Below are 26,053 nucleotides of genomic sequence, written 5' to 3'. Positions count from 1 at the left end.
AGGGGGTGGTGCACTCTCATGAGGAATCCCATTATGCCTCAGATAAGTGACTTTGTATCAGAGACTTCCTTGTTTGTATATTGGACTAAAGGTTTTGATTTCACACTATAAAATGGGGCAGACCAGAAGCTTGCACTCTCTCTGTTCCTGAGATTTAGCATTAGAGGGGAGAGCAGAGAAAGGCCATGTGGAGAAGAGGAGAAGCAGCCAAGATGGCAGAGTGCTGAAGGAGAAGCCAGTTTGCTGCAGGATTTGTGCAGAGAGAAGGAGATGGGGAACAGAGGTGAATAAGTCTGGCGAGGCAGAAACCTTTGATTCTAGGAAACTCGGATAAGTCAGTGGCTTTGGGAGCCCTGAATGGAAAGGGAAGTATCTTCCCACTGTGTGTATTACTTGCCCGCCGGGTGCAAGCTAGGATAAAGATGATGGCCCACCAGTTCTTGGCTCTGTTGTTTCATTACCATCTGTCTGTCCGAATTAAATGCGAACCTGCATGGTCCAGGCAGCTGTCATGTTGGCTGTGGCTACTGGCTTTACAATTGGTGTAGTCTGTGGCAGGATTTGATACAGATCAGTATGGAGCCACCACCAACTCCATTTGAGCAGTGGAGTAGAGGACTGGCTGCTGTTATGGTTCCTCATGGCTGTCTTTTGGGGGGCCATAAGCTGGCTGACTTTTACAGCCATGTGTGAGGAAACCGACAGCTCTGTAGGAGAAGCTACCCAGGACCTGCAAACTGAGCAGTGGAAGGAGCTGGAGCAAACTTGGGTGAAAGAGATGCCGACCCTGGAGCTGGAGCAAGCACTGGAGAAGGAGGCCGACCAGATTTGTGAGATTTACTTGGAAATGGAGCAGCCACTGGAGAAGAAATCACAGGTTCGTGAGTTGCAGTTTGCCCTAGACATTGTGGAGAGCCAGCAGCAGTGGGAGGCCAGGGCTGAGGCCAGGGGTGGGGCTGCAAGGCCTGCAGAGCAGAAGGTGGTAGCAGCCCCAGGCTCGAGCCAGGCATCAGGAGCTGGTATTTTCAGTTCCTCTTTGGAGGATGAGGAGAATCAGGCTGGAGTTGCAATCCACAGTCTCCAGAAGGTGAGAGCCCAGCAGCAAGGAGTACCTACTACGCCCCTGGTAGGTCTGCGATTTGGGGACATAGGGGTGAGTCCCATCATGCTCTCCAAAGCAGAGATGGAAATGCTGACTGACATTACCACATGCTCCTCCTTGGGACAGTGTAAGACCTGCCAGGATGGCAGGGATGAGGGGGGAGGCTGAGGCCCTATTTGAGTGCACTGATTCCTGGACTATGACTAGAGTGGGCACTGGCTCCTTTGTTGGATGGACTTACGGATTTTGGACAATGTGAAATACCCTGATGGGGGTGGGGGGCAGCTTTGCTGGAGGCCCTCCCCCTGCCCTGAGAAGCTTTTCAAACGGCTAGAAAGAAGGCCGAGGACATTTTGTGCTTTCGGCAATGTACTCAGAGACTGGTGAAATGTACCTTTGTAATTGTTGAGACTGTATGATTTGTGCTGTTGTTGTAATTTGTGTAATGTGCCTAATTTCCTTGTGCAGGAATATCTATGCTTCAGATTGTGAAGCAAGCAAAAGGGGTGGAATGATAGTCAAATAAGTTTGTAAATATGATATATATGTTTGCTTGCTTGTAGTTTGCATTAGGTGTGGGGGACAGGCTGTAAACAGGCAGTGTTTTAAGACTAAGCTTTTCTCCACACCCCTGACTGTTGCATGATAGGGGGTGGTGCGCTCTTATGAGGAATCCCATTATGACTCAGATAAGTGACACTGTATCAGAGACTTTCTTGTTTGTATATTGGTTTAAAGGTTTTGATTTCTACACTATAAAATGGGGTAGGCCAGGAGCTTGCTCTCTCTCTGTTCCTGAGATTAGCATTAAAGGGGAGAGCAGAGAAAGGCCATGTGGAGAAGAGGAGAAGCAGCCAAGATGGCAGAGTGCTGAAGGAGAAGCCAGTTTGTGCAGAGTTTGAGCAGAGAGAAGGAGATGGGGAACAGAGGTGAATAGATCTGGTGAGGCAGAAACCTTTGATTCTAGGAAACTCGGATAAGTCAGTGGCTTTGGGAGCCCTGAATGGAAAGGGAAGTGTTTTCCCATTGTGTGTATTTCTTGCTCGCTGGGTGCAAGCTAGGATTAAAGCTAATGGCCCACCGGTTCTTGGCTCTGTTGTTTCATTACCATCTGTCCGAATCCAATGCGAACCTGCATGGTCCAAGTGGCTGTCATGGTGGCTGTGGCTACTGGCCTTACAGAAGGGAACTATGAGGGTCCAGAATTAGTCACCTTAAGAAGTGCCTCTGTGGGTTATACCTTGTTTTGATTTAAGGCAACCAAGGCCCCATGGGCTCAAGGGAAAGTTCTGACCCCACTTAACCAACTACAAGAACTTGAATAAAGGTCCATTTCCTTAATAAAACATGTCAGAGATAACCTTTTTTTACTTATCTGTAGAGAAGGGACAACTTCTAGGTAATAAACCTCTGGTATTCTTTTTTTGTTTGTCTTTTGTTTTGTTTCTGTTTTTATACTTATTTTATTTTGGTAAAGACATTCTATTCCTTTGATGCCCATAAAATTACTCATATAGGTTTAGTCCTGCTATTTAATTGTATAAGTACTAGTCAAAACTAAGGATTAATTTTTAATTGAATTTATTGGGGTGACATGGGTTAATAAATTAGACAGGATTCAAGTGTACAACTCTATAATATATCATCTGTATATTGCAGGGGTCGGGAAACTTTTTGGCTGAAAGAGCCATGAATGTCACATATTTTAAAATATAATTCTGTGAGAGCCATACAACGAACCGTGTACGTTAAACATTATCCAATAAAAACTTGGTGTTGTCCGGAGGACAGCTGTGATTGGCTCCAGCCTCCCACAACCATGAACATGAGCGGTAGGAAATGAATGGATTGCAATACATGAGAATGTTTTATATTTTTAACGTTATTATTTTTTTATTAAAGATGTGTCTGTGAGCCAGATGCAGCCATCAAAAGAGCCACATCTGGCTCACGAGCCATAGGTTCCCAACCCCTGGTATATTGTATTGTGTGTTCACCACCCCAAGTCAAGTCTTCCTCAATCACCATTATCCTCCTCTACTTTCTTCTATCTCCACTCATCCACCATCCTCTGGCAATTACCATACTATTGTCTGTGTCTGGGTTTTTGTTTGTTCTGTTTTGTTTTTGTATATTCACAATGTTTACCAATGCCATTTGAATACTTAGGTTTTAATATGACCATTTTTTGAAAACTTTTATAGAGTTTAGGAACCTTCAATGGAATAACTTTATGTTATTTTTAAAACGTTAAAATGTTCCTGAAATATAGAAAAGAAAGGCTTTTAGCATGAATTGTTTTTTTTGGCAGAACTTACTTTCTCTAAAACAAAAAGACTTTGCCTGATGCAAAGTGGAGCAGTGGATGAAGCGTCAGACTGGGATGCAGAGGACCCAGGTTTGAGACCCCGAGGTCGCCACCTTGAGTGCAGGCTCATCTGGTTTGAGCAAAGCTCACCAGCTTGGACCCAAGGTCGCTAGCTCGAGCAAGGGTTTACTTGGTCTGCTGTAGCCCCACGGTCAAGGCATATGTGAGAAAGCAAGCAATGAACAACTAAGGTTTCTCAACAAAAAACTAATAATTGATGCTTCTCATCTCTCTCTATTCCTGTCTGTCTGTTCCTGTCTGTCCCTCTCTCTGACTCTCTTTCTCTGTCTTTGTAAAAAAAATAAATAAATAAAATACTTTTAGCAGAATTTTCTTTTTCTAAAAAGACTCCCTACCCCTAGCCTTGAGGCTGGGTTCCCAGGCTGTGGCCTTGGATAGTTCTGCAAGGTTGCAAATGTTCCCAGAATGTTTCTCCCTGAATTAACCTTATAGATAGATATTGTAAGAGAGTTTGTTTTACTGCTTTGTTTTACTGCTATGCTTTCTTTCCTCCCCATTTCTCAATCAGTATGTAATTTTGTCTTTAAAAGCTAGCCCCAAACTTTGTTTAGGGCCACATTGATTTGAACAACTTAGATTTCCATGCAGTTGCCAACATTAAAGACTCCTTAATTTAGTTACTTAATTGTGTGTGTGGCAAGATGTCTGTTTCTCGCTGTTCTGATACAACACTCCTATATCTTACATTAAACCTTATTTATACATAATTAAAAATATTGAGTTTCATTATAGTTGAATTGTTGTTGTGGTCTATTTTAAACACATTTTATTATTAGTTAAAAATAATTTTATAACTTCTCAGATTGTTAGTCAAAATTTTTTGATATAGAAGAAAATTTATGCACAGTAATACATACAATTAATTAATTAATTAATTAATTTTTATTCAGTGAGAGGAGGGGAAGCAGAGAGAGAGTCTCACATGTGCCCCAACTAGGATCCAACCAGTAAGCTCACTAGGGGGCGATCCTCTGCTTATCAGGGGCGTTGCTTCATTGCTCAGCAACTAAGCTCTTCTTAGCACCTGAGGAGGCAGACTCAGCGCTCTGGGGCCAACTTGCTCCAATCAAGCCATGATTTCAGGAGAGGGAGAAAGAAAGAGAGAGAGAGAGAAGCAAGAGGGGGAGGGTTGGAGAAGCAGATAGGCACTTCTGTGTGCCCTGACCGGGAATCAAACCCGGGACATCCACATGTCAGGCTGATGCTCTACCACTAAGCCAACTGGCTAGGGCCAATACATACAATTTAAAATAGAATTAGGCAACTTCCCTGGCCTCCATCTATCCTCGGGGCCAGGGAACCTTGCCAGGCAGGATGCACTATACTCAGTAAAGCCTTTTGTTATTCCACACTTGGTGGCTCCAAGCCCCATTCCTTCCTTCTCGGCGGGGAAAAATACCTTACATTTTGGTGCCGAAAACCTGGGAGGAGTTTAAGTCCGCAAGGACTGCTCCTCTTCCTCATCCCCTCTGAGAAAGAACCAGGATCTCCGACTTTCCACCCACTTCTGCGCACGTGTGGTAAGTCCCCTGTCTCCAGCCTTCCTCTCAGTTCTTTCCTCTGAGACTCCCTGTCCGAAACCGTAGCTACGTCGGAGAAGTCTTTTCCCTTTCGAGTGTGTGCTTGTGGAGACATCCCAAGCATATCCACTTTACCTTTTCTGTCCGTGGCCAGACCTTGAGTTTTAGGATGCTAATACTCAAATCTGACCACTCCGAGGACTGAGGGTGGCTGTGGGGGCACAGGAATCTCCCTCCCTAAAGAAGAAGAAACTGTTCTTCTCCTCCACTATGGCCAGGCCATAGAAAACACTGAGCCTACTGAAGGGACTTTTGATTTTAACACCCTCACCAATTTAACTATCGCCAAAAAAGCTAGGAACTGATTGGAGACCTCTTACAAACATGGCTTCTAATTATTCTCGCACCCGTCCTTAATCTCTGTGCTGCCTGTTCCACCATGCAGGCCTTTTTCTGGCCAGAGAAACCTCACCTAAAACCTCCACTCCTGATCGTTCCTTCTCCAGGGACTGCCAACTCTCTCTCCTTCCTGCCTGACCCCCGGGGTCACCGCCCTTCTCTCAGGAATTCTCTCTAGTTCCTCTGCAGACCTCTTTTGTGCTTGGATCTCTTCCCTCTGAGAGCCCCTGCCCCCCAAAAAATAAAATAGAATTATACCCATACCAGTCTCTCGGTAGTGTGGCATGCCTCTCTTTTTTCTTTCCTTTCCGCAATCCTTAATCCATCTTTATTTCTTTGTTATCCCAGTCCAACACTCTATCCATTGTGTCACCACTGCCCTGCCATTTTATTTCTATGGTTACAGTATTACTGCATTGCAATCGGTCACTGGCTTGAGCAAGAGGTCACTGGCTTGGCTGGAGACCCCTCATCAAGGCACATATGAGAAGCAATCAATGAATAACTAAAGATGGCAGTGGAGTAGGCGAATGCACAGACGCCCAGCTCTCACCATCAAACTGGAATACAAATCAATTTAGGAAAATTCAGCATGAAAAACCAATTCTGAACTGCAAGAACAGCTCTCAAAAACCAAGGAGCGACTGACCTGTGTGGCGCAGTGGATAAAGTGTCGACCTGGAATGCTGAGGTTGCTGGTTCAGAACCCCGGGCTTGCCTGGTCAAGGCACATATGGGAGTTGATGCTTCCTGCTCCTTACCCCTTCTCACTCTTCTCTCTCTAAAAGTGAATAAATAAATAAAATTAAAAAAAAAAAAAAAAAAAAACCAAGGAGCAAAGAAGAAGCCACAACAATCCTGGTAGGGAGCGCCTGAATCTCCTCTGCTTACAGGAACAGAGGGGTAGGTGAGGCTGAGAGCCCAGAGGGGATCTCACACAGGGAAAAGAGCAGAAACTACTATTCACAGTCACTTGCCTGGTGACCAGGGAGCAAGGTGTGTTGAAAAGACCAGCTTATCTCCCAAGTGGAAAGGACAGGGAGAGGGACAGACTGTGATGGGCTAAGGAATGCAGAAAATGAACTAAAAAAGCTGATTCATCCGTGCTGAAGGTGGCCATAACTGGGGGAGGGACTGAACCTTTCACAAAACAGAGCTGAAGTGCTTCCAGATCAGAGATCTCCGGACATCTATCCAGCTCCAATCAGTGCAACAAGACACAGCTGAAAACAAGAAGTGGGGAGGAGGGGCAGTAACTCAGGTCTCCATGGAGATCTGAGATACACCTCCCCCTACTGAAGCTGAGAAAAAACCCTGCCCCCAGTGAGATTAGTTGGTGGAAGAGACCTTCAGAGTCTCAGGTAACACCCACAGGATTCCTGGATACAGTTTCAAGGAAGCCCCCTGCTGAGATCAGTAAACAAGACTATCACCTGTTAAGAAAACAAACAAATCAAGACTTCAAAGCTGCCCAAATCCAAAAGTGGATTACAAATAATAGCTGATACCAACCCAAGAAGATCTAGAAATAACACAACTGAAAACTGGAGGCAGATAACACCAAGCCTAGACTCAACCAACTCTACAAACAAAACACCAAAAATGAGAAGACAAAAAAGTGCAATCCATATGAAACCTTCAGGAGATGAACTGAGTGATATGGAAATAATCAAACTTCCAGATGCGGAGTTCAAAATAATGATTGTAAGGATGCTTAAGGATGTTAGAAAAACAATGGATGATCATTATGAACACCTAAATAAAGAAATAGCAAGTATAAAAAAGAATCAGTCAGAAATGACAAATACAATATCAGAAATAAAGACCACAATGGAAGGAATTAAAAACAGGATAGATAGAGCAGAGGATCGAATCAGCGAGTTAGAGGACAACTGGAATGAAGGCATGAAAGCAGAGAAGAAAAGAGAAAAGAGACTCAAAAAGTCAGAGAAAACTCTTAGAGAGCTCTGTGACACCATGAAGAGAAATAACATCCACATCATAGGGGTTCCTGAAGAAGAAGAAAAAGAACAAGGGATAGAGACTTTGTTCAATCATATCATAGCTGAAAACTTCTCTAAATTAATGCAAGAGAAACTCTCACAAGTCCAAGAAGCACAGAGGACTTCATTAAAGAGAAACCCAAAGGAACCTACACCAAGACACATCATAATTAAAATACCAAAGCTAAGCAATAAAGAGAAAATATTAAAAGCTGCAAGAGAAAAAAAAGTTATCACCTACAAAAGAGCCCCCATAAGGATGACATCTGATTTCTCAACAGAAACACTTGAGGCCAGAAGGGAATGACAAGAAATATTCAAAGTAATGCAGAACAAGAACCTACAACCAAGACTACTTTATCCAGCAAGGCTATTGTTTAAAATCGAAGGAGAAATAAAAAGCCTTCCAGACAAAAAACAACTCAAGGAATTCATTAAAACCAAACCAATGCTGCAGGAAATGTTAAGGGGCCTGTTGTAAACAGATCAAAGTGGGAAAAGAATATAGCAAAAAAGGAATACACCTTTAAAGAAGAAAATGGCAATAAACAACTACATATCAATAATAACCTTAAATGTAAATGGATTAAATAATCCGATCAAAAGACATAGGGTAGCTGTGTGGATAAGAAAACAGGACCCATACATATGTTGTCTACAAGAGACATACCTTAGAACAAAAGGCACACATAGATTGAAGGTAAAGGATGGAAAAAAACATTTCATGCAAACGAAAATGAAAAAAAAGCGGGGGTAGCAATACTTATATCAGAAAAATTGGACTTTAAAACAAAGGATATATTAAGAGATAAAGAAGGCCACTACATAATGATAAAGGGAGTAATCCAACAGGAAGATATAACTATTATAAATATCTATGCACCTAATATAGGAGCACCCAAATATATAAAGCAGACTTTGATGGATTTAAAGGGCGAGATCAACAGCAATACTATAATAGTAGGGGATTTCAATACCCCATTAACATCGCTAGATAGATCCTCAAGAAAGAAAATTAACAAAGAAAAAGCAGACTTATTGGACACACTAGATCAACTCGATTTAATAGATATCTTCAGAACCTTTCACCCTAAAGTAGCAGAATATACATTCTTTTCAAGTGCTCATGGTACATTCTATAGGATAGACCACATGTTAGGGCACAAAAGTGCTCTCAACAAATTTAAGAGGATTGAAATCATATCAAGCACTTTCTCCGATCACAACAGCATGAAATTAGAAATGAATCACAACAGAAAAGCTCAAAAATTCTCAAACACATGGAAACTAAATAGCAGGTTGTTAAATAATGAATGGATTAAGAAAGAGATCAAAGAAGAAATAAAAAAATTCCTAGAAACGAATGACAATGAGCATACAACTCAAAATTTATGGGACACAGCGAAAGCAGTGCTGAGAGGGAAGTTCATAGCACTACAGGCACACTTTCGGAAGCTAGAAAAAGCTCAGATAAACAACTTAACCCTGCATCTAAAAGAATTAGAAAAAGAACAGCAAGTAAAGCCCAAATGTAGTAGAAGGAAGGAAATAATAAAGATCAGAGCAGAAATAAATGACATAGAGGCTAAAGAAACAATACAGAGGATCAATGAAACTAGGAGCTGGTTCTTTGAAAAAGTAAATAAGATTGATGAACCTTTAAGTAGACTCACCAAAAAAAAGAGAGAGAGGACTCAAATAAATAAAATTAGAAATGAGAGAGGAGAAATAACAACTGACATAACAGAAATACAAAATATTGTAAGAAAATACTATGAAGAACTGTATGCCAAAAAACTAGACAACCTAGATGAAATGAACAAATTCCTTGAAACATACAATCTTCCAAAAATCAATCTGGAAGAATCAGAAAACCTAAACAGACCAATTACAACAAATGAGATTGAAACAGTTATCAAAAAACTCCCAACAAAGAAAAGTTCGGGGCCCGATGGCTTCACAACGGAATTCTACCAAATATTCAAAGAAGAACTAACTCCTATCCTTCTCAAGTTATTTCAAAAAATTCAAGAGGAAGGAAGACTTCCAAGCTTCTTTTATGAGGCAAGCATAATTCTGATTCCAAAACCAGGCAAAGACAACACAAAGAAAGAAAATTATAGGCCAATATCTCTGATGAATATAGATGCTAAAATCCTCAACAAAATATTAGCAAACCAGATCCAACAATATATGGAAGAAATCATACACCATGATCAAGTGGGATTTATTCTGGGGAGGCAAGGCTGGTACAATATTTGTAAATCAATCAATGAGATTCATCACATAAACAAAAAGAAGGAGAAAAACCATATGATAATTTCAATTGATGCAGAAAAAGCATGTGATAATATCCAGCACCCATTCATGATCAAAACTCTCAGCAAAGTGGGAATACAGGGAACATACTTCAACATGATAAAAGCCATCTATGAGAAACCCACAGCCAACATCATACTCAATGGGCAAAAATTAAAAGCAATACTCTTAAGATCAGGAACAAGGCAGGGGTGCCCCCTTTCACTACTCTTATTTAACATGGTCCTGGAAGTCCTGGCCACAGCAATCAGACAAGAAGAAGAAATAAAAGGCATTCAAGTTGGAAAAGAAGAAGTAAAACTATCATTATTTGCAGGTGATATGATATTGTATATAGAAAACCCTAAAGTCTCAGTCAAAAAGCTACTGGACCTGATAAATGAATTCAGCAAAGTGGCAGGATATAAAATTAATACTCAGAAATCAGAGGCATTTTTACACACCAACAATGAACAGTCAGAAAGAGAAATTAAGGAAACAATCCCCTTCACAATTACAACCAAAAAAATAAAGTACCTAGGAATAAACTTAACCAAGGAGACTAAAGACTTGTACTCAGAAAATTACAAAACATTGATAAAAGAAATCAAGGAAGATACAAACAAGTTGAAGCATATACCGTGCTCATGGTTAGGAAGAATAAACATCATTAAAATGTCTATATTACCCAAAGCAATCTATAAATTCAATGCAATACCAATTAAAATACCAATGACATACTTCAAAGATATAGAGCACATATTCCAAAAATTTATATGGAACCAAAAGAGAACACGAATAGCCTCAGCAATCTTAAAAAAGAAGAATAAAGTGGGAGGTATCACACTTCCTGATATCAAGCTATACTACAAGGCCATTGTACTCAAAACAGCCTGGTACTGGCATAAGAACAGGCCTATAGATCAATGGAACAGAACAGAGAACCCAGAAATAAACCCACAGTTCTATAGACAACTAATATTTGACAAAGGAGGTAAGGAAATACAATGGAGTAAAGACAGCCTCTTTAACAAATGGTGTTGGGAAAATTGGATAGCTACTTGCAAAAAAATGAAACTAGATCACCAGCTTACACCACTCACAAAAATAAACTCAAAATGGATAAAAGACTTAAATGTAGGCCGTGAAACCATAAGCATCTTAGAAGAAAACATAGGCAGTAAGCTCTCCGACATCTCTCAGAGCTATATATTTGCTGATTTATCTCCACGGGGAAGTGAAATAAAAGACAGGATAAACAAATGGGACTATATCAAACTAAAAAGCTTTTGCACAATTAAAGACAACAAGAACAGAATAAAAAGACAAACTACACAATGGGAGAACATATTTGACAATACATCTGATAAGGGGTTAATAACCGAAATTTATAAAGAAGTTGTAAATCTCAACACCAGGAAGACAAACAATCCAATCCAAAAATGGGCAAAAGAGATGAATAGACACTTTTCCAAAGAGGACATACAGATGGCCAATAGGCATATGAAAAAATGCTCAACATCACTAATCTTTAGAGAAATGCAAATTAAAACCACAATAAGATATCACCTTACACCAGTCAGAATGGCGCTCATCAACAAAACAACACAGAATAAGTGCTGGCGAGGATGTGGAGAAAAGGGAACCCTCCTGCACTGCTGGTGGGAATGCAGACTGGTGCAGCCACTGTGGAAAACAGTATGGAGATTCCTCAAAAAACTGAAAATCGAACTGCCTTTTGACCCAGCTATCCCACTTTTAGGAATATACCCCAAGGACACCATAGAACGGTTCGAAAAGGAGAAATGCACCCCCATGTTTGTGGCAGCATTGTTCACAATAGCGAAGATCTGGAAACAGCCCAAGTGTCCATCAGAGGACAAGTGGATTAAAAAGCTTTGGTACATATATACTATGGAATACTACTCAGCCATAAGAAATGATGACATCAGATCATTTACAATAACATGGATGGACCTTGATAACATTATACGGAGTGAAATAAGTAAATCAGAAAAAAAATTAAGAACTATATGAATCCATATATAGAAGGAACATAAAAATGAGACTCAGAGACATGAACAAGAATGTGATGGCAACAGGGGTGGGGGGTGGGGGAGGGGGGATGGGGTGAAGGAGGAGAGAGGGGTTGGGGGAGGGGAGGGGCACAAAAAAAACCAGATAGAAGGTGACAGAAGACAATTTAACTTTGGGGGAGGGGTATACAGCACAATCAAATGTCAAAATAATCTAGAGATGTTTTCTCTCAACATATGTACCCTGATTTATCAATGTCACTGCATTAAATTTAATAAATAAATTTAAAAAAAATAACTAAAGAGCCACACTTCAAGTTGATGTTTCTCTTCTCCCACTCTAAAAAATAAAAATAAATTGAAAATTTAAAAAAGAAGCTATAAAACTTATTCCTGGAGTATTTGAGGTTTTGCTTCCTGGCATATGTTGTCAGTTTGAACTCAAACTATAAAAATCCTCCACAGGTTTGGATGTTTCTCACGTCAATGCACACAAGAGGAAATACATTACTATGGGGACAGAAACTCTTAATTAGGGACACCAACAAAGAAAAATTGAATCTGGCAATGCAGTATGAACTTCCTGGCAAAATTTTAAGAAAGGAGAAAAGGAATAACAGTTCAAGACCTCTTTTGGGAGGAGAGGAATTTGATTTTTATTTTAGAATTGTTTTTAGGCTAGCCCCTAAATTCCTCTCTACAGACCTCTCCTTTGCTTGGGGAAACACTTACATGTAGTTTGGTGACAGGTAAGCCGTAGGTGTGATTGGAAAGTGAGACATAGGGAAAGCTAAATGGTTTAGTCTACACTATAAAGAATCTTGATTTTTCTAGAAGAGAGTCATAAAGAAGGATAGGATTTTGCAGCCCAGAGGTCTGGACCCCTCAGTGGGAAAGAGTTGGAGAGATGAAAGTTGAGGACTCTTAATGAACGAATATTCAACTGAGTGACTTTAAAGATCTAATTGGCTTTAGTAAATAATTTATATATCAGCCATCTAATTACTAGAAAGATACTCCAAGGCACTATACAAAAGGCAAGACTTTTAGAGGCAGCAACTGAGAAGGACAAGAAAGTTAAAAGAATGTATTATTTCAGGCAGGGTCACCTTCCCTTAGGAAAAGGCAGGGGGTCTTTTCAGGCAAATTACCTCACTAGTGCTGACCCGGAAATTCCAGGCTGATTGCTTTAAAATTCTACTCCTGGGAGCAGCCAAAACTGCAATCAGACTAGGTACTAAGTCCTGGTCAGGCTTGGCACAAATGATGCCATTTTGGGCCTGTTGTTTCTTTTTTTTATTTCATTTTATTTTATTTTATTTTATTTATTTATTTATTTTTTTACAGAGACAGAGAGTGAGTCATAGAGAGGGATAGACAGGGACAGACAGACAGGAACAGAGAGAGATGAGAAGCATCAATCATTAGTTTTTCATTGCGCGTTGCAACACCTTAGTTGTTCATTGATTGCTTTCTCATACGTGCCTTGACCAAGGGCCTTCAGCAGACTGAGTAACCCCTTGCTGGAGTCTTGAACCTGGGTTCTCTGCATCCCAGTCCGACGCTCTATCCACTGCGCCGCTGCATGGTCAGGCCTGTTGTTTCTTTTTGACAGGACATAAGAACAAAGAAGTCTAATAATTAGCACTCATTTATAATTGTCCTGATGATCTCATCCTCCTCCTCCCAGAAAAACAAACAAACACCTGTGGTCAAAGGCTGCTGTACACATCTGCATGTGTACAGTAAATGTTTGTGGCAAGTTAAAACAACACCAGAATCATTGTTCCACACTAGTTGGGAAGAAGAAGGACGAAGTTCAACGAAGAGTTCAGCAGAAGCACAGGAAACAAAGGGCAACAACCAGGATAACAAACAGAAGCATGGAGATAAATCTCCATTCAACTTAACTTCCATATTTAAGTGCAGTGTAACCACATAGGACTAGGTGCGATGGAGTCATTGCCGAGTCTGAACTTGATTACATGAAATGAGTTGCATATTTCAAGCCAGCTTAAATCCTTGAAGTGAATTCCCTTCCATAAGAGGCTCCTTTTACTCACCCTGTCACACCAGGGACCCTTTCCAGGTTCACCATTGTAAAGCCAGAAGCCATGGCCACTAACACAGCACCCTGGCACATGCAGGTTCGCATTGTATTCAGACAGTCGGTAAAGGAACAATGGAGCCAAAAACTGATAGGCCATCATCTTTAATCCTAGCTTGCACCCAGCGGGCAAGTAAAAACACACACTGGGCTCCAAAACCCACTCCCATTCAGTACTCACAAAGCTACTGACTTATCCGAGTTTCCTAGAATCAAAGGTTTCTAGCTCACCAGACTTATTCACCTGTGTTCCTCATCTCCTTCCTTCTCCCTGCACAAACTCTGCACAAACTGGCCTCTCACTCAACACTCCACCATCTTGGCTGCTTCTCCTGGCCTCCTCCATGTGGCCTCTCTCTGCTCTCTAATGCTAATCTCAGGAACCAAGTGCAAGCTCCTGTTCTGCCCCCATTTTATAGTGTAGAAATCAAAACCTTTAATCCAATATACAAATAGGGAAGTCTCTAATACAAAGTTACTTATCTAAGGCATGATGAGATTGTACCACCCCACATCAAAAAGGGTGGGAAAGGCTTAGTCCTAAAACCAAGCCCCAGGCTACAAGGATCCTGCCTGCCCACAGCCCGCCCCCAACACACTTTAATATCACCTGGGCGACGGCTTCCATGTGGGCAGTGCCATCTTTAACAAAGTGAGCATAATATATTTTATCTGCCCAACAACCATCATCTACTCTGTCCTCATTTTGAGGACCTCCATTTTGTTTTAAAAAATAATAAAGACAATTCAAATGATACAAAGAAACTAACACTTTATGAAGTGGACAGTCTTCTTTCAGAGAACTGTAAATGGGCAGAAGACAAGAAGCTTTCATAGAATAAAGAACAAAGAAGAGACAAATAGAAAATATCTGATTGGTTGGGTCACAAGTTAACCTTGTTTGGGGTGAAAAGACCCAGAGTTGCCCTGGTATTTTGGGATCAGCTGACTGAATAGACTACACTTCTGGTCAGGCAAAGCATTTAGAGAGACACAAAAATTATCTAAGTTTTAGTTTGTTGACATAGCACTCCAAGCAGAAGTGGTTCTATCTTGGGCCTAGAAATTTATTTCAATAGCTTCTGAAACCAGTTTTGGCTTAAGCTTTCATTTAGACTTTTCAGTACATTTTCTGTTGTAAGGTCAGGAGCCATCATTGTGGCCATTCACATGCAGGTTCCCACTGGATTATAGCAGATGGTAAAAAAAATGGCAGAGTCGGAGGATGGTGGGCCATTCTGTTTATTGGTGTCTCACCAAGGCAGACAAGCCACAAGAGAAGACAAGGGAAAAGCAGATAACCTGTGTTGGTCAAATTAGTTTGTAAATATGATATATGTGTTTGCTCGCTTGTGATTTGTGTTGGGTGTGGGGGACGGGCTGTGGGCAGGCAGGGTTGTTGTAGCCTAGGGTTTAGTTTTAGACTGGGCTTTTCCCCACACCCTTGACTGATTGTATGATCTGGGTGGTGCACTCTCATGAGGAATCCAATTATGCCTTGGATAAGTGACTTTGTATCAGAGACTTCCTTGTTTGTATATTGGATTAAGGGTTTTTGGTTTTCTACACTATAAAGTGGGACAGACCAGGAGCTTGCTCACACAGTTCCTGCTATCACAATTGCAGGGGCTTCCCTGATCCCTTGCCCTTCATGGGAAAAGCTGGTTTTCTGCTTTTCCCTTGTCTTCTTTTGTGGTTTGCCTGTCTTGGTGAGACACCAATAAATAGGATGGCCCACCATCCTCCGACTCCACCATTTCTTTACCGTCTGCCCGAATCCAGTGGGAACCTGCATGTGAATGGCCATAATGGCGGCTCCTGGCCTTACAACCTGCTTTCCTCATGAAGGGTAAGGGATCAAGGAGGCCCTTGCAATGGTGATAGCAGGAACGGAGAGAGAGCAAGCTCCCAGTCTGCCCCCACTTTATAGTATAGAAATCAAAAATTTAATCCAATATACAAACAAGGAAGTCTCTGATACAAAATCACTTATCTGAGGCATAATGGGATTCCTCATGAGAGTGCACCACCCACATCATGCAATAGTCAAAGGTGTGGAGAAAAGCTTAGTCTTAAAACTAAGCCTTAGGTCAGGGGTCTCAAACTCAACTCAGCATGTGGGCTGCAGAGCAAGATCACAGCCGTTTGGCGGGCCGCACTAGGTCTACAAAAGGCAACTGTTACGCAACACTTTTCAGTGTCACAAAACGACCAGAAACTGTAGTTCGCATCACAACTGCTGTTAACTAAGCTAATATCTAGCTAGGATGCTAGAGAAATGAAAAATTCAAGTAGGCCCCTAGGCTTACTTAATTTTATCCAAAATATTTTGAACTTCGTGGATTAGTCTGCGGGCTGCACAAAATTGTTCACGGGCCGCATGCGGCTGGTGGGCCGCGAGTTTGAGACCCCTGCCTTAGGCTATAACAACCTGGCCTGCTTACAGCCTGTCCCCCACACACAATGCAAACTATAAGCGAGCAAACATATATATCAATTTACAAACTTATTTGACCAACATCTATATTTCCTTATTATTTTTGAGCATCTTTATATCAATTATAGGTTATACATCCTTTCCCAGGTATATGCTCTGCAAATAATTTACTTAAAGTCTGTGGCTTGCCTTTCACTCTCTCTCTCTCTCTCTCTCTCTCTCTCTCTCTTTTAAAGGTAGGAGTAGGGTTAGATAGTAAGGCAGACTCCCGCATGTGCTTGGACTGGGATACACCCAGCAACCCCTTCTGAAGCTGAGGCTCAAGTAGTGAGCTATTTTTAGCACCTGAGGCTGACATGCTCAGATCAACCAAGCTATCCTCGGACCAATGGAGCCACTGGCTATGGGAGGAGAAGAGGGAAAGAAGGGAAAGAGGAATTTGGGGGAGAAGCAGATGGTCATTTTTCCTGTGTGCCCTGACCGGGAATTGAAGCCAAGATGTCTATATATCCAGCTGACACTCTGTCCACTGAGCCACCCACGAGGGCCAGCTTTCTCCCACTTTCATATAATTTTTCTTATGTTTTCTTCCTACTCTCAAATGCATAGAAGAAATTGCAAAATTGTTATTTTCCAGAGCATTTGAGATCTCGCTTCCTGGCAATTGTTATCAGTTTGGGCTAAAACAAACATTTATAAACTTCCATACAGTTTTAAATTTTTCTCATATTGCTCCAAAGAATAAGGAACAGCTCTATAACCTTTTCATAGGGATTATCTTTCTAAGTAAATTGCTAGTAAACTGTTGGCAGCACAAAGAAAATGAGCCTAGGGTTAGATTTGGAAAGGCTGGCTAGAGGAGATTAGGTGGTGATGAAGAATGTAAAAAGAAGCTAGGTAAAGTTTTCTGAGGAAATAAAATTTCTTGGGTGGCCAGAGAAATCACTGTGGAAGAATAAAGTCTTCCTTATCCAGAACTTATAACTTGGCAGCCACTGACACTTGTATTGTTTATTATTTCTCACAAGTATAAAAAGAAGAATCTCAAATTGTTACTAGACTGAAAGATCTGTTTGCTGACACTCATCAAAACCCAATCAGCCTGACTAGGCAGTGGCGCAGTGGATAGAGCGTCAGACTGGGATGTGGAGGACCCAAGTTTGAGACCCTGAGGTCGCCAGCTTGGGTGCAAGCTCATCTGGTTTGAGCAAGGCTCATCAGCTTGAACCCAAGGTCACTGGCTTGAGCAAGGGGTCATTCAGTCTGCTGTAGCCCCCCAGTCAAGGCACATATGAGAAATCAATCAATGAACAACTAAGGAACCACAATGAAGAATGAATGTTTTTCATCTCTCTCCCTTCCTGTCTGTTCATTCCTATCTGTCCCTCTCTTTGACTTTCTCTGTCTCTGCCACAAAACAAACAAACAAACAAACAAAACCCCAAAACTCAATCAAATGCAAACAGAAGTTTGCAACCAAGAAAGTAATGGTGTATTAGTTAAGAAAATCATGGCAATCCTGAGTCAGAAGTAAAGCGTTTTTTTCCTATTATCGATGGCTTCCAGGAGATGGGTTACATAGGGAAAAATCATAATCATTTTGGCTAAAGCATTGGGTTGTGAGCTCTACTGATTGGTGTTGTTATAAAGTACTGTACCTTACTTCTGTGGGTTTACATAGAGACACCAAGTCCAAATAAATTTTTGAGTTTTATTGATTAAACTGGCTGCATATTGATAGATATGTGTATTCCAAACTGCCCTCTGATGTTCCGCTTATCTGTCAGACCTCACCCTTACTGGACTATCACCCCTGAGACAAAGGAATTCCAAAAAACTGAGAAGCCGCCCCAAGGAGAGGCTCCGGACATACCAGAACTTTTGCTTCAGTATCCTCTCAGGCTCTCCCAAACACTATATAACTCACCCGTAGTCTATAACCAGCGCTCTTCTCCCCTGGGAGAAGTGCCCGGCAGGGTTCCTTTCCTCCTTTCCTTTCAATAAAGCCTGTGACTCTGGTCTTTCAGATTCCCCTGGATTCCAACACATATGACTAACACGGAGTATAGCTGACCAAAATTGTGCAGTGTTGAATATAACTCTGAGGCTGGTTATATACCTTTCACCACATACAGGTTGGGGGGAGCATGACAAAATCATTAACAAGCTTATAACATTTGTCTAGAACAGGCATGGACAACATACGACCCACGGGCCGAATGCAGCCCACGTAATGAGTTTATGTGGCCCGCAATTAAATTTTTAATATTCTCCACTACTTTAAAATCTTAGCTACTCAGAAGTGGAAGCATTTTTGATTATTGGAAATCGAGATATTTAAGAAGATAGTTATACGCGGAAAAGAATTCTGCGTGTGACTAAGCGAGGGTTAACTTCCAATAATTGATCGAATAGATCTGCAATACTTTTTTTTTTTAATTCCATTATAAAGATTTACAACATTTATACTCGTCTGTACTCGATATGAACTCTTTGATGTTTAGCGGCGATGTGAAACCCACATTCTTTGAGGTGGAGTTTGCCAGTGTGCACCTAAGTTCAAACAATTCATTATTTTTGTGGTCAAGTGTGCTGAATCAAGTGGCATTGTAGCATAGACAGTAGCTGCAGTTAATAACTGAAAACGTGTCCAGGCTGTTTGTAAAACAAAATAATTGTTTTATTTGTGATATAACCCCTTCAAGCTCATTCTATTAATTAAATATTGTTTCAATTGATTGCAATACAATTTGGATATTTATACGGTATGTAATTATATTTTTATTAAAAATATTTTTATTAAAATAATATTGTATATTAAAATTTTTTTCACTCACATTTATTCATAAACAAATTACATAATAAAATTTTGTTTACTTAAATGAATCATTTTTATATTTAACATTTTAATTTTAATATTTTGTCTGGCCCGTTAAAAAACGTTTTCTTTCTAATCTGGCCCGGGGGCAAAAACTGTTGGCCATGTCTGGTCTAGAGGATTTATAAAAGACATTAAAACTTTCAAGGTAACACAATAGTGATGTCATTTTACATATCAAAGACATTCACAAATCTCTTAGTGTATATCTCCCCTCCTTTGCCTAGAGGTATATGTTACTCTCAGGACACCAGGAAGGAAGGGAGAGTTAAAATCAGTGTAGGGCATGCCAACATTGTCTCCTATTGAAAGGGAAAAAAATTTCTTCAGATAACCATTATCCTTTCAGAGAACTATAGTTAAACTAAATGACCCAGTCATCCTTGCAAGCCAGAGAGCTTCTGCATTCTTCTCCCTCCATTCTCTAAAGAAAGGATGGGGCAAGAAGCCTGACTTTTTCTCTTAAAATATTAATATTAACTTTTGCAATTTTTTGGTACCTTACCACAGTGTGGGCCAGTGGTCGGCAAACCACGGCTCGCAAGCCACGTGCAGCTCTTTGGCCCCTTGAGTGTGGCTCTTCCACTAAATACCACGTGTGGGTGCGCAGGTATGCGTGGGGTTTCGGTCAGTAGGGACTAGAGACGCTGCACAGGCAGGCGATGGAATACGCAGCGCAGGGGCGGTGCACACGATTCATGTGGGAGTTGAGTGAGCCAGTCAGTCAGCAGTCTCACTGTGCAGTGGTTAGTGCTAGTTGCGTCAGCAAATTGCGCGCAGGTGACAAAAGTATACTTAATCGAAGCATAAAGTTACCTGTATTTTTCCAACCAGCTGCAAATCCTACAGGTATTTTTGTCATCAATTTAAGAATTGTAATTATTTTGTGTTGGTGGCTTTATTATTATAAAATGAAACATTTTTTAGGTGCCCTGTCTGACATGGCTACAAAGAAGAAGCAAAGAAAAATGGAAGACAAAAACCATGAATTTAAAGTTGAATGGACTGAGACTTTCATGTTTATTCAAAACTTAAATGGCCTTTCTACCTATCTTGTCAGGAATAATTGACGCATAACAAGAAATTAAATTTGGAGAGACACTTTACAACTAAACACATTTCATTTCGTACTAAATATCCTGTCAGTGATAAAGGGAAGAAAGCAGTTGAGGAACTTAAGAAGAGTCAAGAAAAATCAAGTTCTGTACAGTATTTAATTACTGAATGCAATCTTCCAACAATGTTAATATTGCAAGTTTTGTGGTTAGTCAAGAGATTGCTAAGAGAGGAAAACCATATACAGATGGCGAATACATAAAAAGTTGTTTTATAAATGCATCCAAAGAGCTATTTCAGGATTTTAAGAACAAAGCAGATATTCTAAAATAATTTAAGAGTTACCATTGTCTGCTAAGACAGTGAAAGATAAAACAAAGTGTCTTCGAATATAATGAACCAGCAAGTCAAAGATCTTAAATTGGTTTTAGCTTTATCAATAACAGTTGACAAGTCTTGTGAAATAAATAATACAGTGCAAGTTTAACTTTTTGTATGATTTATTTCATCTACAGCTCCTAAAGAAGAACTTTTAGGATTATTGCCACTCAAAGGTCAAACACGTGGAGAGGATATAGTAAATGCTGTAATTGAGCCCATGGAAAAACATCATATTCCACTCGATAAAATTGTCTCAATTTCAACAGATGGGGCAAAAAGTATGACCAGCGTAAGAAACAGGTTTGTTGCTATTTTGAAAGAAAAAATTAATCATGAGATACTTACATACCATTGCATCATTCATCAAGAAGCACTTTGTGCGCAGACATTTCCAGAAGAAATTTGCAAAGTTATGAAATTGGTGATTAAGATTATCAACTCCATTATAGCTAAAGTGCTTAATCATCACCAATTTAAAAATTTTTTAGTTGAAATGGAGAGTGGGTATGCAGATCTTCTGCTGCATAACAAGGTACGTTGGTTATCAAGAGGAAACGTTTTGAAACGTTTCACTTCCTTATTAAACAGAAATTAAAGCATTTCTCCTTGAGAAGGGTGTTCACTATCCAGAACTAATGAATGATCAGTGGATCCAAAAATTTTATTTCATGATAGATGTATGTCTCATCTAAATCAGTTTAATCGTAAACTATAGGGAAAAAACACAATTTTTTTGATGTTAGAAAAAGTTATTTCATTCAAAAACAAATTATCTCTTTTTGCTCAAGATTTTTTTTTTTACTTTATTATTACTGTGTACTGTTCCATTGTAAGATTTTAAAATTTTATTTTAGAGAGGAGAGAGAGAGAAGGGGGTTGGAGCAGGAAGCATCAACTCCCATAGGTGCCTGGGACTAGACAAGCTTGTGCCCTCAAACTGGTGACCTCAGAGTTCCTGGTCTTATGCTTTACGCCCTGTACTACCATAGGTCAGACTGCAATGAACATTTTTATACAGTCTTTTTTAAAAAATATGTATATATAGGTATATATGCTCATTTCTCTTGGAGAGAAAACTATGAATAGAGTTGCTGGGTCAAAGGGTAGGTTTTTTTTTTTTTAACCTTTTTTTTTTGTATTTTTCTGAAGCTAGAAACGAACTGGGAGGCAGTCAGACAGACTCCCGCATGTGCCCCACCGGGATCCACCCGGCATGCCCACCAGGGGGCGATGCTCTGCCCATCTTGGGGCCTCGCTCTGTTGCATCCAGAATCCAGAGCCATCCTAGTGCCTGAGGCAGAGGCCACAGAGCCATCCTCAGTGCCCAGGCAAACTTTGCTCCAGCGGAGCCTTGGCTGCAGGAGGGGAAGAAAGAAACAGAGAGGAAGGAGAGGGGGAGGGGTGGAGAAGCAGATGGGCGCTTCTCCTGTGTGCCCTGGCCAGGAATCAAACCCGGGACTCCTGCACGCCAGGCCGACGCTCTACCACCGAGCCAACCAGCCAGGGCCTTGCTCAAGATTTTGAAAGAGAAACTTTGATTCACCTTCCAAGCCCTTTGGAACATCCCCAAGAAAAGAATTCTGATATTGACATTTGCTATTTGAAAAAAACACTCTTAAATATAAGGTAAGCTTTTCTCAGCAGGTTTCAGGAATTCAGAAACAGCAAAGTGACGTTAGCCTTTGTTAAAATACCTCTAATGGGCCCTGGCTGGTTGGCTTGGTGGTAGAGCGTCGGCCTGGCGTGCAGAAGTCCCGGGTTCGATTCCCGGCCAGGGCACACAGGAGAAGCACCCATCTGCCTCTCCACCCCTCCCCCTCTCCTTCCTATCTGTCTCTCTCTTCCCCTCCCGCAGCGAGGCTCCACTGGAGCAAAGATGGCCCAGATGCTGGGGATGGCTCCTTGGCCTCTGCCCCAGGCGCTAGAGTGGCTCTGGTCGCAACAGAGCAACGCCCTGGAGGGGCAGAGCGTCACCCCCTGGTGGGCAGAGCGTCACCCCCTGGTGGGCGTGCTGGGTGGATCCCGGTCGGGCGCATGCGGGAGTCTGCCTGACTGTCTCTCCCTGTTTCCAGCTTCAGAAAAAAAAACCAAAAAAAAAACCCTCTAATGCTACTGTAACAGAATTTAATTTTTCTCCCTTTAATATTGACATTGGCAACTTTGAAATGCAATTGCTGGATTTAAAAAACAAAGAATTGTAGAGCTCGAAATTTGAACGTCTCTGTGCTGATATAGAGATATAGGAGAAAAACAAATGTGAACTTAGTGCACAGCACAAGTGGTCTGCTTTGAAAGACCTGGAGAAGGAAGATATGTTGATTTTTTACACTTGGAATAGTATTCCTGACTCATATAATCAGCTGAAAAAACTAGCGTTTGCTGTTCTTTCCTTATTCAGGTCTACATATTCATGTGAACAATTATTTTCTTTCTTTCTTTTTTTTAATTTAGATTTTTAAATTATTTTTTTTATTTATTCATTTTAAAGGAGAGAGAGAGAGAGAAAGAAAGAGAGAGAGAAGGGGGGGAGGAGCAGGAAGCATCAACTCCCATATGTGCCTTGACCAGGCAAGCCCAGGGTTTTGAACCGGCGACCTCAGTGTTCCAGGTTGAAGCTTGATCCACTGCGCCACCACAGGTCAGGCCGAACAATCATTTTCAAGCATAAACCTTATCAAGAGTAAATTGAGAAGAACCAAAGTCTTATTGATGATAACCTGAAATTGTGCCTAAAATTAAAAACAACATACCAACCTGACTTACCCAAACTTTCCAAGGAGATGCAAGGTCATTGTTTGCATTAGTGTTTGTCAGTCATTGTCATGATTTAAGTTTATGGATACCTTACAATTTAATTTTATCAATAAATAATATCGTTATTAAGTATGACATCAAGTTTTATTCAACGTACCTATAGTTTAACTAAGACTTAACACTTTAAGTGAAGTTTATTAAGTTAATTTTAGGGAGTGTTGTGGAGTAAAAGAAGATGTAGTGTCGAGGACAGAGAGAGGCATGTTGAGATGGTTTGGACATATAGAGAGGATGAACAAAAGGAGACAGACGAAACAAGTACACGAGATGAGTGTGGATGGGAGAGTTGGAAGGAGTCGACCTCAGCGAACGTACCTCAATCACATTGAGGACATTTTTAGTAAAGGCCAGTTTAGGAGTACCCTAATTAAGTTAATAACAATGTACCTACCTATATAGTTTAAGTTTAAAATTTTTGACTTTCAAAAGAAATTTCAATTGTTGTACTGTTGATATTTTGCTCTGTTGACTGAATTAGCTGACCACTGGTATGGGCCAAGATAGAGAGTAGTTAGTTGATCATTGTATCAGGTCCTGATGTCAGCCATGACATTGTTCTGTCTGGTTTCACGTGGGTGTGGTCTGTAGGGTTGGTCCACTTTCTCGGTTCTAAGGCTCTGCACAGTTAATGCATACCTCCTGGCAGACATGGCTCAGGGCCTGGGGCTGTTCACTCTAGTATGTGCATCATGTTCTGCCAGAAAACAGACAAACCTTGAAGAAGGTTTCCATTTCCTGACTTATAGCAAATGTGCTTCCTGCCCATGGCTTTGCGCCGCTATTGTACATACAGGACCGACAAAGCCTGAGCACCAGGCTGTGAAACCCTCCCTGGCTGAGGAAGGAAAGCTCCCCATCTCAAAGGAGGCCTGGTAAAGCAATGGCTCTTGTTGAGCAGTGCCACCTTGATGGTGTGAAGTCACATACCTGCCAGTGACTAAGAACATTTGGATGGAGGACAGTGAAGGGCAAAGCAGTCAGTGAGCTGAACTGTAGTCAGTATGGATTGTCATAACCTGGGAACCTGGTCCCCTAACAGTTTGCACTGACAGTTGGGCAGTGTGTAGAGGATTGACTCTCTGGTTCCCTGTGTGGGAACAAGCCAATTGGATTATATATCAGAAGCCCCTTTAGGATCAAGACATGTGGGCTGATTTTGGGTGCTTATACCAGAGCAAGACTGTCACAGTGTCCCATGTCAGGAGACACTAGCCTCTGAACAGCCCCTGCAATGAGGAGGCTAACTCTTTTTTTTTTTTTTGTATTTTTCTGAAGCTGGAAATGGGGAGAGACAGTCAGACAGACTCCCGCATGAGCCTGACCGGGATCCACTCAGCACGCCCACCAGGGGGCGATGCTCTGCCCACCAGAGGGTGATGCTCTGCCCCTCCGGGGCGTCACTCTGCCGCAACCAGAGCCACTCTAGCGCCTGGGGCAGAGGCCAAGGAGCCATCCCCAGTGCCCGGGCCATCTTTGCTCCAATGGAGCCTCACTGCGGGAGGGGAAGAGAGAGACAGAGAGGAAGGAGAGGGGGAGGGGTGGAGAGGCAGATGGGAGCCTCTCCTGTGTGCCCTGGCCAGGCCGACGCTCTACCACTGAGCCAACCGGCCAGGGCCGAGGCTAACTCTTTGGTGTGGATCCGGTGATTGGAAGTTGCCCGGCAGCTGACACTGCAGACTGGTTGCAGTGGAAGTTACGTTGTGATGGTCAGTGCACCATGTGGGAGACAGTAATGGCCTGAGACCTGCCCCTCAGGTATGAGGACATCGTAGATGCATGTCAACAGTGCCCAGTATATGCTAAAACACACCCCCGCCCTCTCCTACAGTAGGATGGAAAGATCCAATGGGGGGAGTCACCCTTGACCTCTTGTCAGGTGGACTATATTGGACCCTTGTCCCACAGTAAAAGGTCCAGGTATGTACTCACCTGTGTCAATACAATGACAGGACTTCTGCAAGTATACCCAAGTGAAAAGGCCAAACAAAAGGTGACCGTCTGGGGGTTGTGCCTCCTATGGCATGCCTGAAGTAATAGAAAGTGACCAGGAGACCTATTTCACCAGACACCTGGTCCAGGACTGGACAGAGACCCAGCACATCAATCGATGATTTCATGTACCCTATAACCCTGTTAGAGCCAGACTCATAGAATGATATAACAGTCTACTGAAACAGGCTCTGCAGACTGATACTGACTCATATCAAGATGCTTCAGACACTTGAGTGACTGGCCACAGGGTGGACAAGCTGCCCCAGTGACATTGTTGACCCAGCCCTGGTCGGCACCCATGCACAAGCAGCTGCAGTCCACACAAGACCTGAAGCCTGGGCAAGGCCAACAGAATAACAGGCTCCTGCCAGCCTCTCAGGATGTGCCCCTGGGGTGGTCAACTCTGAGTTGGGATTGGGGAGTACAGATTAGCCCCAAGTGGTGTTCCATGCTTTTCCCTCGGCAGAAGGTGGGGGTGTCTAGCCCAGAATCAGCTCTTGCTACCAGCAATCTCAAGTAATTGGCCAACACAGGTCTGCTGCCAAAATTCTGTTAATCAGACCATTCCCAAATGGACATACATTGCCCCAGTCTGACAGATTAGGACCTCACATATACACCCATCCTCACAGGTAAGGAAG

At 41.7% G+C, this 26,053-nt stretch overlaps 1 pseudogene; it reads left to right on the top strand.

Annotated features, from left to right (window-relative positions):
* Positions 1–685: 685 nt before the first annotated feature.
* LOC136398370 (fascin-like) overlaps positions 686–26,053 on the top strand; it is a 54,115-nt pseudogene continuing 28,747 nt past the window's right edge.

The sequence above is a fragment of the Saccopteryx leptura genome, chromosome 3 (genome assembly GCF_036850995.1).
Source record: "Saccopteryx leptura isolate mSacLep1 chromosome 3, mSacLep1_pri_phased_curated, whole genome shotgun sequence".
Lineage (NCBI taxonomy): Eukaryota > Metazoa > Chordata > Mammalia > Chiroptera > Emballonuridae > Saccopteryx > Saccopteryx leptura.
Note: the sequence above shows the minus strand (reverse complement) of the source record. Positions and strands in the feature narration are given on the sequence as shown.